This window comes from Maylandia zebra, linkage group LG3 (genome assembly GCF_041146795.1).
Source record: "Maylandia zebra isolate NMK-2024a linkage group LG3, Mzebra_GT3a, whole genome shotgun sequence".
NCBI classification, from domain to species: domain Eukaryota; kingdom Metazoa; phylum Chordata; class Actinopteri; order Cichliformes; family Cichlidae; genus Maylandia; species Maylandia zebra.
Genome location: NC_135169.1, coordinates 26,110,313 through 26,123,956, shown reverse-complemented (window position 1 = coordinate 26,123,956; position 13,644 = coordinate 26,110,313). Strand labels below are relative to the sequence as shown.

Here is a 13,644-nt window from a genome sequence, read left to right as displayed (position 1 = left end):
TCTAGCACTTTTGGGATGAGCTGAAATGCTGATGAACCCAACAACCAGTGAGGCTACATTCACTGAAAACCTTGGTGGTCAATTCAGATTTACTGTTTAGGGGCCAGTTGCACCAACAGGACACACACCCAGTTTTCATCTAACTGACTTGGCATTCTATGTCCACCCTTATAGTTACAGCCTTTGCACCATCCAAGCGTAAGCTGTTGCCTCATGTGACTCGGACTTTGTATACACCCACAGACAGTATCAAAAGAGGAACATAGCTACTGTGATGTCACCTGCTGGTTTTGGACTCTTCCAAGTTAGCATTTTGGGCACCATATGTTAGTGTTTTTGGAGCTAATGTATCAGCTAACGAGCTGCACCAATAAACTGAACAGGTGCAGGGTACAAATACAGATGTTAGCTTATTAGACTTTCCATAGGGAAGTACAAACGTCTTGGACAGTCTGTACCATACATCAAGTCAATGGATTAAAAGTGTTCTAAAAGACCAGATTGGGAAACACACAGATAGTAGAGGTTCAGTTTAATGACTCTAATTAGCAAAGCTGAAGCTTAGCAAACTGTTACCAGTTGTGTCAATCAATGAAGCCATGCCCTTAATTTTCTAAACATGATAATCTGTGGCTACTGACTCCCTTCTGGAGCTAGCCCTCACGTGGCCACTAGAACAACTGCAGTTGCCACTTTCACACTAGCAATATTTTTTAAGCTGCCCCTTTGCCCAACCACACAATCCATCAGTTGGTCAACACTGTTATCTTTATGTCAACCAGCAGGAGAAGCAGCATGGCACAACCCTGTATAGTGATTTTTATTTATGTACTTTGTGGGTAAAAGGATACTGCCAGAATTTTAAAGAAATGTATTTATTTATTTTTGGCACAGGAAACATTTTCTTTGTCTCACTCAGGTCCTCAACCTTTTTTTTTAAACATAGATTTCTGATTTAAGGATGCCCAAGGGAGAACCAATATATATCTTTGTTTTAGCTGGCTGCTTGTTCTCCTCTTTTTCTTTTATCAAGTTAGACTGCCGAGCAGTCGGAGTTTGTGTGCCGACAGCGAACCAATCTAGTAACACTGTGCCCACCAGTGATAAGATATTCAAGCTATCAGTGTTTCCACAATCATGCAATAGTGTGAAAAATAGAAGTCTTGAATGATTACTGATTTATGAGTCACTGTTAAGTTCAAAACATAACTCTGGTGGCTAAAGTGTTAATTTTCTATTCATTTTCTAATTTCAGGGTTTGGCATATTGCCTGTGCTGCTTAGTCACAACACGGGCAGTTTATCAAGTTTACATCCACTCATCATGAATGTCATGGTAATTTTGGGGCTTTTAATGCTTCCGGACTGAAAATGAATTCAAACCACTGCATCCAACTCTTGCGTTTTTACGCAAGAGTTGTCCAGAGTTGTTATCTACACAGGATCAAAAGTATACATATAGACTCAAATACATAGACCCCCACTAATATTTGGTTAACTATCCCTTTAGAAAGTTGCATGTCAACAAGATGCTTTTGGTAGCCATCAGCAAGCCTCTGGGATATATCTTGCTGGATATCTTCTCACTCTGCTTGACAGAGTTGCCAGACTTCATTTAAATTAGTTGTTTACCTGGTACACACCTAGCTTTTAAGCATAGTCCACAATTTTTAAATTAAGGTCAGGGCTTTAGGAAGCTTAATGTTTGCCTGCTTTATCCATTCCAAATACATTTTTAATGCGTTTGGGACCATTGTGCTGTTTAGGCAACCAGCTTTATCCAAAAGAGCGTCCACTGAAGGACACAGGAAATCACTCCTGCCCGTGGCCATCTCCCTGTACACCTCCTCCATCTAACACACTGTAAACACTGCAATAGTTACACCCTTTTTGCACACACTCTACAGTAAAATAGCAAATGACAGAGTTCACGGGTTAGAGTCAAATTTCGATCATATATATTCCACCTCTGTAATATTCTTTCTCCATATTCTTGATATTTATAATTGAGCAATTTGCATATTAGTGCTATTTCTTAAATTTGTAAATTCTGTAATTCAGGTGATGTTCAGGGCAAGAAATCAAATCTCTGAATAGATAAAAGCCAACTTTTAAGTTACGTGCCTGTTCTGGTGCAATGTCTGCTACTTCGTATGTAAGTGGGTGTGGATATAAAGCCTGGAGTGATCACAACATGAATGGCTTCACTGAAACAAACTTTTCAAACATTTCAGGATTTCAAAGGCTACTTCTCGCTACATCTGCCACCGCCTGCCCACAAGACTTGCATCATAAGACACAGATCAGCTGACTAACTTTGGATTTTGACTGTTAGAATTAAGGTAAAACAAGGAAGGTCTTTACATCTTTCAGATCACATATGAAAATGGCCCAAATCAAAAGGGAAAAGATCAGATTTCACATGACTGCAACATGTTAAAATAGAAAAAGACTGTAAAAGAAAAAAAGAAAACCTCAACAATAGTTTTAAAGTGGCAGATTGAGAGCAAATCCCTGCAGCCAATCTTGCATTTGGTCCAAAGCCTAAAACCGGAAGACTAGAAACTGCATCTGATGAGTTCCAAATGTATCCTGCAGCATGACAAAGAGCCTGAAATTCAGCCATCTTTAGCAACAAAAACAAGGTGCCCTGCAACAGATGGCTATGCCCCCACAGTCTCCTGATCTCAACATCAAGGAGTCAGTCAGGGATTACATGAAGAGACAGAAACACCTGAGACAGCCTAAATCCTGTAGACAAAATTCTCCCGCTATGTATACAGTATATACAAGTAAATGCTTTCTAAACACAGCCCTGAGTCATAGATAATACACATTCACATTCTCTTATCACTGGCCCTCTGGCCATAAGAGTGACCAACAGCATTTAGATGACAGTTTAGAGCTGTTGGCCAACACAGCGTCAAAGTATGTGTCACCATCTCTGACCCCTTCAGCCATTAGCTATCCTCTTTAATACAAAGGGTTATCTACTATGAGGGAATCTATTTGGAGAGATTCCTGCAGGTCATATTATGTCGAGAATACTCCAGCCTGAGTGTTGTGAGAGTCATGCATACAAGAGGATTAATAACAAACTTTCTCGTGTTCCACCCAAGCACCAAATGCCAAATAAGTCACAAAGCTGCCACATTAATGTGCACATTTCTCCTCAGTCTGCTGTTTACTAATATGCTTCTTCAGACTGGATCCATTAAAGTCACATTGTGCAGCTTTGAATTAGTGGATGACTAATGCGTGCCACCTCAACGGAAGAACTACAGCATAAGTGATTTTTAAAAAAAACCCCTCTTTTTCTTCATCTTTCCAGAAACTCTCCTCTAGTCTTGCAAAAAACTGCTTCCCCAACGATTCTCAAGCCTTGTGATCAGCAAGTGAGGAGGAAAATAAAACTTAGCTCCTCAAAAATTAGCTGTCCAACACTGAGAAATCAGGAGCTGGATGTGCCTGATGTATCTATTTTAATTTATGAAAGCCGTAGACTATTTGCCTGCAATTTATCAACAAGGCCTTCAATTCACTCTTGATTACCTGTCATTAGTAGGAGAGTCAAAGTGCCCTCACTGTTTAGTTGCTTATGATGTGTGTTCAAAGAACTCAGCAGACAGCTGACGGCTGTCTGCTGAGTTCACCTCAGCTAATATGAGTCACTGAACTCAACCTTTCAGATGCCCTTTGGAGCATTTTTAATAGAATAATAATACGGCTTGGTCCACAGTTATCTAACAGTTTACCAAGAAAATCTTCAATCCAGGTTTGGCGAGTGAAAATTTCATTTGTATGCGTATCTGTGTCCATGCAATGGGTGATGTATACTCCAACTGTTCATCTGAATCAAGCAGCCTCTGGCTCCAGAAGTGAGTGAGTTCCCATAGACTCTCATGGTAAAATGCACAACTCTACAGACAAAATAAAAGAGGCTGTTTAAGGACATTTTCAGCTGTATGATGAGTGAGTTTTCCTATAACTTTTCTTATGCTGTTAACACCTAAATTTAGGGATGTGGCTGCTTTGGTTAACAGGTGTCCTGTTGTTCGGAGCTGAAGTTGATCTCTATCTGCTCTATGTCACATGCTAACTTATGTCGGTGACCTTTAGTTTAGTAAATCTGACCCTAAGTCTATGTTCAAATACGGTAGACTATTAGGCAGATCCATCCTGGTTAAAAAAAGCCTTGCAACACAGCAACAGTGAAAATGCTAAGCTTGAGGCTTAAATTAGTGGATTACATCATAGTACCCACATCAATCTTGCCTTTTATGGATGCAGCTAGCTAACCAAGGTTGCTAGCATTAGCTGATAACTTTGCACACCATTTTCTTATTAAAATAGATCAACTTCTGGCGCCAAAACATAAATAAAGATCAAAGTACAATGTCACGCCTGTCTTTTGTGTGTAGTCTGTGCGACTAATGAGGCCACTTCTGATTAAAAAAAAAGAAAAGAAAAGAAAAGGGAAAATTCATAAAGCTAAATTCCAGACTAAAAAAACCCCAATGAAACGCAATGAATATGTAAGGTGTTTATATCCATCCTTACATATACAATCCACATCTGTCTTTTGTGACAACTACGCTAACACCCGTGCAGCTGTGGATGCAGCTTTGCTAACTGAGGTTACTAGCATTAGCTTCAAACTTAACAAGTATGTAAAATTAATTCAGGGTTCAAAATAAAAACCTACAGTCTGTGGTGCTAATGAGGGCACTTCTGACTCCCCCCCATAACGGAATAACAGAAAAACAAGCTGTTATAAACTTAAAGCTATGCTACATACCAAAAAACACAAAAAAATAGATCCACAGAATAGAACTGAATGCTTATTAAATTGAAGCAATGTCGTACAACAACATCTGGCGCCCTGTACAAGAGATCAAGCCTCATGCTGCTAAATCAAACTAAAATAAAAACTTCACTATAAACTCTGATAAAGACTGTCAACAACTCCAGTTAAGGTCTCCAAGTGGCCCTCTTAAAGGAGGGAACTTCATCAGTGTAATGTTAGTGGGAGAACAAAACACTCAAAAATAACAGACAGCACTTAACAGCAGAATTATGCAGATTATAACTGCTGCATTAAATCAGACCGAGGGCTGAAGTCATGCACAGTGTTTTACACATCTGCATAATTCAAACTGCTGTAAAATCATTCTGCAAATGTGTGAATTAATACAAAGCGGTTACGCACACTGAAGAAACTGTTAGTGCTGAGCGTTAAGGAGGTGGTAAAGTATGTATGAATGCTTGAGTCCGTCTGGCTGACATAAGTTAAACTTCAAATACAAAGTTCACCATTAATGTGAAGGAATAAATATGAAAATCTGGCTGCTGATTAGAGAAGTGCAGAAAAAATACATACAGAAAACAAACGTGGCTTCTGCACATCTCAAGAAGAAAACAATAAATCTGTCTGCAGAGGAAGAAAACAGGCAGGTGGGAGAGCAAAGGACAAACAGTCAGTTAAGTGCAGATGGAGGGAAAACAGTGTTGTCAAAGTTTTTATATTAACAAACTGTACAGAATATAATACGTCTGCTCTCAGTGGAGTGTAACGCCAGGCTTTAAATATAATATATCACTGCTAACGAGCAGCACATGAATATTTCAACATAGCAAGCAAAAAAGCAAACTTTGATCTTCTCTTTTAAAAAATTAGAAACAGTAGAATTTTTTTTTCATGATACTGCACCCGCAATATTTCAGTCCACAGAAAAACACAGCACTACTCAATTCACTAAATGTGTAATATTGGAGCTCAGGCTTAAAACATGACATGATTTTTCTCTTGTTCATTTTGATAAGTTTCGCTAATCAAATCAAAACTGCACTTATGACTCATGCTGTGGAGTGTGAGGGAGCCCTACGGGACTTAAAATTGGTGGAGAACAGGCACTTGTAAAACACGAGCCCTGCTCTCAGTTGCAATCTGCAATGAGCTCACGTTTATTCCGCAACTATGGATTTATAAGATCCTGCTTATAATAACAGGCTCATTTTCTTACTGGTGTTTACTGAAGGGTAAACCCACGGTCCAGTTATCAGTTAAACAGTTATCACTTGTTTAAATTCCTAAGTATAACATGTACTATAACACATCATAGACAGGTCTGCTGTTTTCCACCTAATTGAGACTTCTGTGTGAAATCCACATCATAACATAAGACGTAACCTGAAACCCCTTTTTTAATCCTACGCCACAACCTTCCATACTACCTGACCTACACCTCCTAAGAAATGCAAATGTTTCGTCACTCATCCAAGTGACTTCTTCAGTCTCAGCTGACTGCAAGACGTTAAAATAGGAATGTTTGTGCTGCAGATGCTGTTGGACAGTACGGTGGAGTTCACAAGTCTCTTCACGTCTTGGTTTATTTTGGAGTCTTTTCTGGCGCAGTGACATGCAATGTTCTCACACGCCTTATGCATTTATTTACTCAGTGATTTTCAGTCATTTTGCACCAACGCAGCTGTCAATGAAGAAGCGGTTGAATTCGGGAAGTCATGGGCTTCTCTGCTGAGTCAAACTGAATCGTGCCAGTAAAAGGCAATGAGTTCAGACTCAAAGGATGACAAGCCTTGCATTATTCGAGGCTGGATTTAACAGTGGACCTGCTCCATCTTAGATTTTGTACTGAATGCAGGATAAACTGAGAATAGCTTCTCTCGATTTACACACGGAAATCCAAGAAAACCAACCAACTGTTGCAACTCTCAGCTAAACTGACTGAGGTTGAGTGGGCATGTCTGCTGAATGGAGCTTGGTAGCTTGCAAAGCACTTGCTGCTGGATACAAGTGTCATCATGACACACCTAAGAAGCAGTGGAAAGTCAGCTTTTTAACAGTCTTGCGATCCATCCTGTCGCTCTACAACTGAGCAGATGCTCATCGTGCCCTACGCCGTCACAGACAGTTGAAGAAGCCTGTGAAACGTCACAGGCTTCCAGGTTGAGATCCTATATCAAGGATGTTACAGCAATAATGAATGAGTGACTGGTGCCAGAGAAGACCCACACTGTCCCCTCTTTTCTAGTGGGCGAGGTACACAATGGTCACACAAGACAATCAAACTGAACTTTTGGGGTCAAACATGGTTCAGATAGCAAAGTGTGACCTTTAAAGATCACCTATTACATTCATACCAGTTCTATATCTCTATTCTAACTCTAATAGAGTATCTCTGCAGGATTTACAGTTCAAAATAATCTTGATTTTTCTCATGCTGAGCTTCAGTGCAGCACGTAGTTTAACCCACAAAGGATCCTGTTCCTTTAGCTCCTTCCTCCTTGGTGGACTACTAGAGTAAGCTTTGTTTCTTGTTTCTGAACTGAGCAGTTTCTGTCATATTTTAGGCGTACTTCCAGGACAAAATGACTGGGTGTGCATCAAATCTTAGTGAGGATGGTCACTGCCAGTACAGTTTGCCATGGCTACCCTTGGAAAAACCCAGAAACTATTCCAGTGGTCGTCAAAGCACATACAAAGCACATGTCAAAACATGTTATTACAGGTGCTGTTGAGCTTGTCAGATGTCATCTTTATGGAGGAGAGAATTACCCTCTTCTGATTGGCTGCCCCTCAAAAACAGAAGGCATAGAGGTTAGCATATCAGGAATATCCCCTTTCTCTGACATCATACAGACCCAGAAGTAGAAAGAGTATGAAACCCGAGTCTCACAGGGAATACTTATATGTGCACTGACCTCATTGTTTCAAACCTCTGGCCATGTTTAAAATGAGCTTCCACTGTAAGTGACTATAGCAGCTCCCCTTTACTCTCCCCGTTGTTTTGAAACTCTATCCTAACTGAGTATTTGCCCATCGTGTGTGGCTAAACCTAAGTAAACCTTCACCACGAGAGCAGTGGATTAGACTATGTGCATCATTTTGATAACAGCAAAGCTGCGTTTGGCTTTAGAGCCAATGAGAAACAACATATTTTCCCATTTAGTTAAGAGGACATTCTGAACGTGGGAGTCACAATGAGGATGAAACTGAAGACCTATCTAATTATACTGGACTTGCATATTGAATGAAATTTGCTCATTCACTGTGGCAAATCTACACACATGACAAATCCAATCAGGAAAAAAAAGAAGAGGTACAAGTCTGTGAAAACACAGTGTGCTAATCATGCTGTGGTTGTGCGCTGATGACGAGCTGGGGGAGGAGGGGATTGTTGTTGCCCACTTAGCAGCAACAGTGAAATAAATCTCACATAAATCTTGGTGCCGTGGGGAGCTGAAGCTCGGCAGAAGACGCAGCAGACCTGTCTAACACCGGACGACAGCCGGCTTCATAAATATGGAGGGCAGAGCGTGGAGGAGCGAGAAGGAGAATGAATATTTTACTGAGCTAAGGCCAGTGGGAAACAGAGGGCGAGGATGGTCAGAGAGAGGGAGAAGGTACAGCTGGACGCTTTGGTGTTATATAACACACACCCGCACACACAAACTGAAGGACACACACGCACAGAGATAGAGGCATAAACACAAAGCAGCATAAATGAGCACAGACGACAGAAAAAGATGAATGGCCACACACACACACAGTCTGTTTCCATCTCTCTCAAACACACACAAACACCGGTGTCTGTTGTCCACCCACGACTGTGTTCATCCATCTTATTTTCATCATACACAAGATGCCAGCCCATCTGAGACAATAACCAGCTTAACAAACACATAAACACACATGCAGTAGGAAAGAGACTCGGAGAAGTAACACAAACCGCCTCCTGTGTCGTCAGCTGTTCTGTTATGCTGCCTTTTCGACGTTTCCTTTTGATCAACAAGTGATGTCAATAAAGTAATCTGTAGGAATTAAAGGATGAGTCTCATGATGTTTTATATTTTCTCAACAAATCCCGTGCAAAGATCGAAACCAGCAGCACACTGATCCGAGTACCTGAGTAGCCAAAACCTCTGCGGCCCTCAAGCTTCTCCTTCTTCTTCTTTTTTTCTTCTCCAAAATCTATTACATGAAGGGCTGGACAACGCAGCCAAAAATAAGAAATTACCTCTGTTTTCTGGCTTTAGGATGACTCAGAATTATATAACTGATTCAAACGTCACTGAACACTTGCAGGAACTAGTTTTTGTTATGGGCTAAACATACAAGATAGCATCCATTAGCATCAGTTATCCACCTTCTGCTTTACATGAAGAAACTTTCTGGTTTGTCTGAGCAGAGTTTGCATTTTCTCCTGCATGACTTCGTCACACATGTTAGGGTAAATGTAAATTGTCTGTAGGCGTACATGTGATCTGCCCAGGGTGGACTTCGTCTTTCCATCCATCCATTTATCCATCTATTTTCTACTGCTTATCTGAGTTCGGGCCATAGGGGCAGCAGTCTTAGCACAGAAGCTCAGATTTCCCTCACCCCGGCCACCTCTTCCAGCTCTAAGTCATTCCCAAACCAAACCAGAGATATAATCTCTCCAGCGAGTCCTGGGTCTGCCCTGGGACCTCCTAGGACATGCACAGAATACCTCACCTAGCAGGTGTCCAGAAGGAATCCAAGTCAGATGCCCTAAGAACCTCAACTGACTCCTTTTGATGTGGAGGAGTAGTGGCTCTACACCGAGTCCCTCTTGAAATGTCCAAGCTCCTTACTGCCCACCCACCACATGAATCGATACCTTATCTCGATGGAGGGGTTTATGTGTATTGGTGATCCCAGGAGTTATGTTGTCAGGGCCAATTAAACTTTGGTAGGATCTTCCAATGCAAATTAGTCCAGAAAGGACCAGAAAAAGTGACTCAAAGACCCCCTGTGTTAAGGGAAAAAAAACAAGCATCCAGTGTAACCTGGCTGAGACAGGGTTACGGGGTCCTACCATGCAGCCAGGACTGGGGTGGAGGCCGTAGCCCATGGGGCCCAGCCTGGCTTAGGCCAAAGAAGTTAATTGGGTCCGTCCTCCAGTGGAGGACTTTGCACAAAAAAGCTGACCCATATGAGGGACCACAGGGGGGTCAGTGGATCAAGCAGTGGTCAAACAAACAAATAGAAATAGTACAGTGAAGAGGTGAGTTGTTTGTAAGACTCACGATGGGCAGTCTTTATGTTATTTTTGCTTGTTTTTGTTCCAAATACATGAAGTAAATTTTTCTAAATTTGCATGATCTGTTGGAAAATCGAGCTACTGATTTATTGATGATTTTGTTCTCTTTTTCCAGTTAATAAAATTGTTCTTTCTGGTGATGGTTAAAGCTATTGAGATCTAAGTTTGAAGGTCTCTGGGTATGGTGAATGAGGATAAGTTACCTACAGGTCAAACAGAGGGGATTGTGGGATGCTGAGGCTAAGGACTCTGGACAGGTCTCACAGAACTGTTCAAATAGAGTAAAAAGCCAGAATGCATGAAAATACATGCTTACATGTATACACTATAGATCTTAGTATTGTCCTTTAGTTTCTTTCAATGGTATATAGTGGTGGTACACATCTTTGTCTCACTGTATGACAGCCAGGCTAGGCTCCAGCCCTCTTGACCTTAAGTTAGACAGGCTGTTAAGGAAATAGATGACAGCAGGACAAGCCATTAGCTAGATGGCCACAGATGGCTGGGAATGACATAAGACTAATAGATAAAACCTGAACTCTACAGTAAAGGGATTTGGTGGTTCTCTTAAACTACAGGAGACGTTTTGTTGCTGAAGTCTGGGAGGACTTGTCACTTACAGCAGGGGGTGTCGAACATGCTGTCTGTGGAGCCAGAAACTCACTGTAGACTCACAAAAGTGTGAAAATTACAGAGTAAACGTAAGTTTTGCACATTCACTGTGTTTTGTTCCAGTTTGTGTTGCAAATTAAGAATCGCTCACATTGTGAGAGCTGTGGTCCGAACTGCTACCACATGAAAGCACGGCTAGGTTTTTTCGCCTCGCTAAAGTATCATTTCGTTGTAATGGCAGCAGTCGCACTAGCAGACAGCAGGAGAGACAAAAAGTGGAAAAACTGTGGCTTAATTGATAATGAATGACTCATTATGTTTAACGTTTAACGTAAATGTGTACCATAACTTTTTTTTATGTATTAAGAACTTTAACCAGATAGTAAAATGAGAACTTGCCAGAATTTCGCGGATGCCTTTAACAAACTGAGTGATTTCTAGCCTCAAAGTCACAAGGCGGAATATTTGGGTTCAATGTGTATCTTGCATGTTTATTTAGATCCTATAGTTGTCTAATTACACCATGCCAGACTAAATAAAGGATAACTGATCTGAGTGAGCAATGTGACAAAAGGTTTGGAAAGCCAAACCTAAACCAAGGAGCATGATGCTGTGGGCCTTTTAGCAGCTGCATGGTGGAACTATGGGTGGGACAGCTGATTATGGAAACTATATGGAGAAACACGAGGAAGGGAAACTTGGAGGAGACACTAGACCAGGAGCTTCTATTACCTCCTTGCCTCTACAGTCTGTTGGACAATCCTACCTTAAAAGAAGAAGCTCACACTATGACCAAGTCTGACGGTTACCGGGGTAACCAGTTCCTTTTCTTGCGATGCAGCTATTCTAATGTCAGGTTGTAGCAGCTGGGTCAGCTTTAGAGTTGTCTGCAGTGAGGTTTATGTAAAGTAAAGGTAAGACCCAGTCTTGTTTTCTGCCTAGAGTTGCTAGTGGATTGGATCAGTGGAGATGTTGTGCTGAGGAAGAGGGTGTGCTTGCCCTATCATCACTGTCAAAGGGCAAAAGAGTACATCCTGGGCAGTACACATTGGCCATCTCAGTGGGAGTACTTAGACCAGATAATGGTAAATTATCAGATTTAAATATAAGAAATGGACATATATAAATATGTTAATTATATGCAGTGCAGTTATGAGACCTCAACCCACTGGAAAACTGTGGGATCTTCAAAAGCGATTAGGTTTCAGGTTAATGGTCTTCCATTTATTCAGACCTTTAGAATCATTGCCAATGCTGTTCTGGAAGCAAGTGTTGCACCAACGTGTGGTTCAAAAGCAGAAGCAGAGGCGACAGGACTTTTTCAATGGCGTCTCCTAATCTTTGGGCATTTTCATGTAAGCTCCCAGTCTCTGTCATTTTAAAACAGTGTTAAAAAACCTACTTATTCTCTGTAATCTGGGTTTTATTATGCAAACACAGTCTTATTTATAGTACAGTACTACTTTATCTGATTATTCTTAATGTGGATTTAGTGGCTGCTATGCATAGGATATTTTGTATAATACAGAGAACATTGGCCAACTGAGATTATTTCTATAGCATATTTATAACAAACTTTGACTTGAGTTATGCTTACTTGTTTCTTTTAATTTCTCCGTGGTCAGTAACTTTATGTTTAGGGAATGTGCAAAACACAGAATCCATCAGTATACATTTGCCTCGGTTTTTAACAGAATGCACCACTGTGACAGTAAATTTTCTTTCAATATGAAGCTTTTGTTTGAGTTATTCTTGTGTGTTATACAAAGCTTTTGATTTCTAAAACATATATACCAAATGCCTGTACCAGGGCTCCAGTCTATTCCAACAGAGATCAGTAACAGTGGAATTTAGCTTAACTACATATGGCATGGTACCCTGCAATCACTGGAGTGCCAAATGTGTATTAATCCACAATGAAAAATAGTTCTGAACACATTGTATGTACTACTTACTCTTCATAAAGTTAAATCTGCAACAACTGACATAGAGCGTAACGACCAAAGTACTGCAAGAGCTGCTGAGCCATGATAGTCCATTACCACGAAGCTCCCTGTGTACAGTTTTTGTGCTGATGCTAATGCCAGAGAAGGTTTGGAGATCTGGAGTTACTGAGTCAGCAGAACACTGGTGTCTTTTACACACTATGCACCTCAGCGCCCAGCAGCCATGCTCTGTACCTTTATGTGGTCAGAGCTGCTGAAGTTCCTAAAACCTTCCTCTATGTAATAATATCTCTTAGAGAGAGAAGACATTTCACATCCTGTCACATCCTGTTACAACACCATGATTTTATAGATCTGTGACAACGAAAGTGAAATCACCTGAACTCAAAGATTAAGAGGCCTGGCCCAAAATATTTATCTCTATAATGTATAACAGTGGTATATCTTTCTGTCTTCAGTGGTCTTAAGCGCGTGAGCTGAAAGCAGTTGGACTTCTTCTCTCATCCGAAAAGTTTCCTTGGAAAAGTAAAGAGTATTTAAACCCTGATGGAGATTATTCCAAGGATCATTATGAGATGTCTAGTGAAAGGCCCACTAAATGTTAAACAGGATTTCCCATCAGCTTTAGAAGAAGCAGCCTCTCCACTGCAAAGTAAAACATTTTCAAGAACCCAAAAAGAAGTCCTTTGCCTTCGACTCAAGTGCAAATTGACCAAAGATGGGTAGAAAAGCAAGCGTACCGAGAGATGGATTTCAAATGTAGTTACTTTGCTTGCTTTGGTTATAGATTTGTTGGCAAATCTGGAAATTTTTAGACAACTAACTAAGAACAAATGCAACAAAAAAAATCAGTACAATGAAAAGACATGAAATGTGCTGTAAGATCCCACTTGTTCATTCATTCCTTCTCTCAGGTGTTCAAGGTTGTCTCGCTGCCATTCAGCCCCCCCCCCCTCGTTCATTCAGCTAACAACCCACTTTGATTGTTTTAATGGAAGGGCC

At 40.8% G+C, this 13,644-nt stretch overlaps 1 protein-coding gene across 3 annotated transcripts in view; it reads right to left on the bottom strand.

Moving 5' to 3' along the window:
- Positions 1–13,644, bottom strand: part of nhsl2 (NHS-like 2) — a 231,083-nt gene that overhangs the window by 50,056 nt on the left and 167,383 nt on the right. The gene's annotated exons all lie outside the window — the stretch shown is intronic.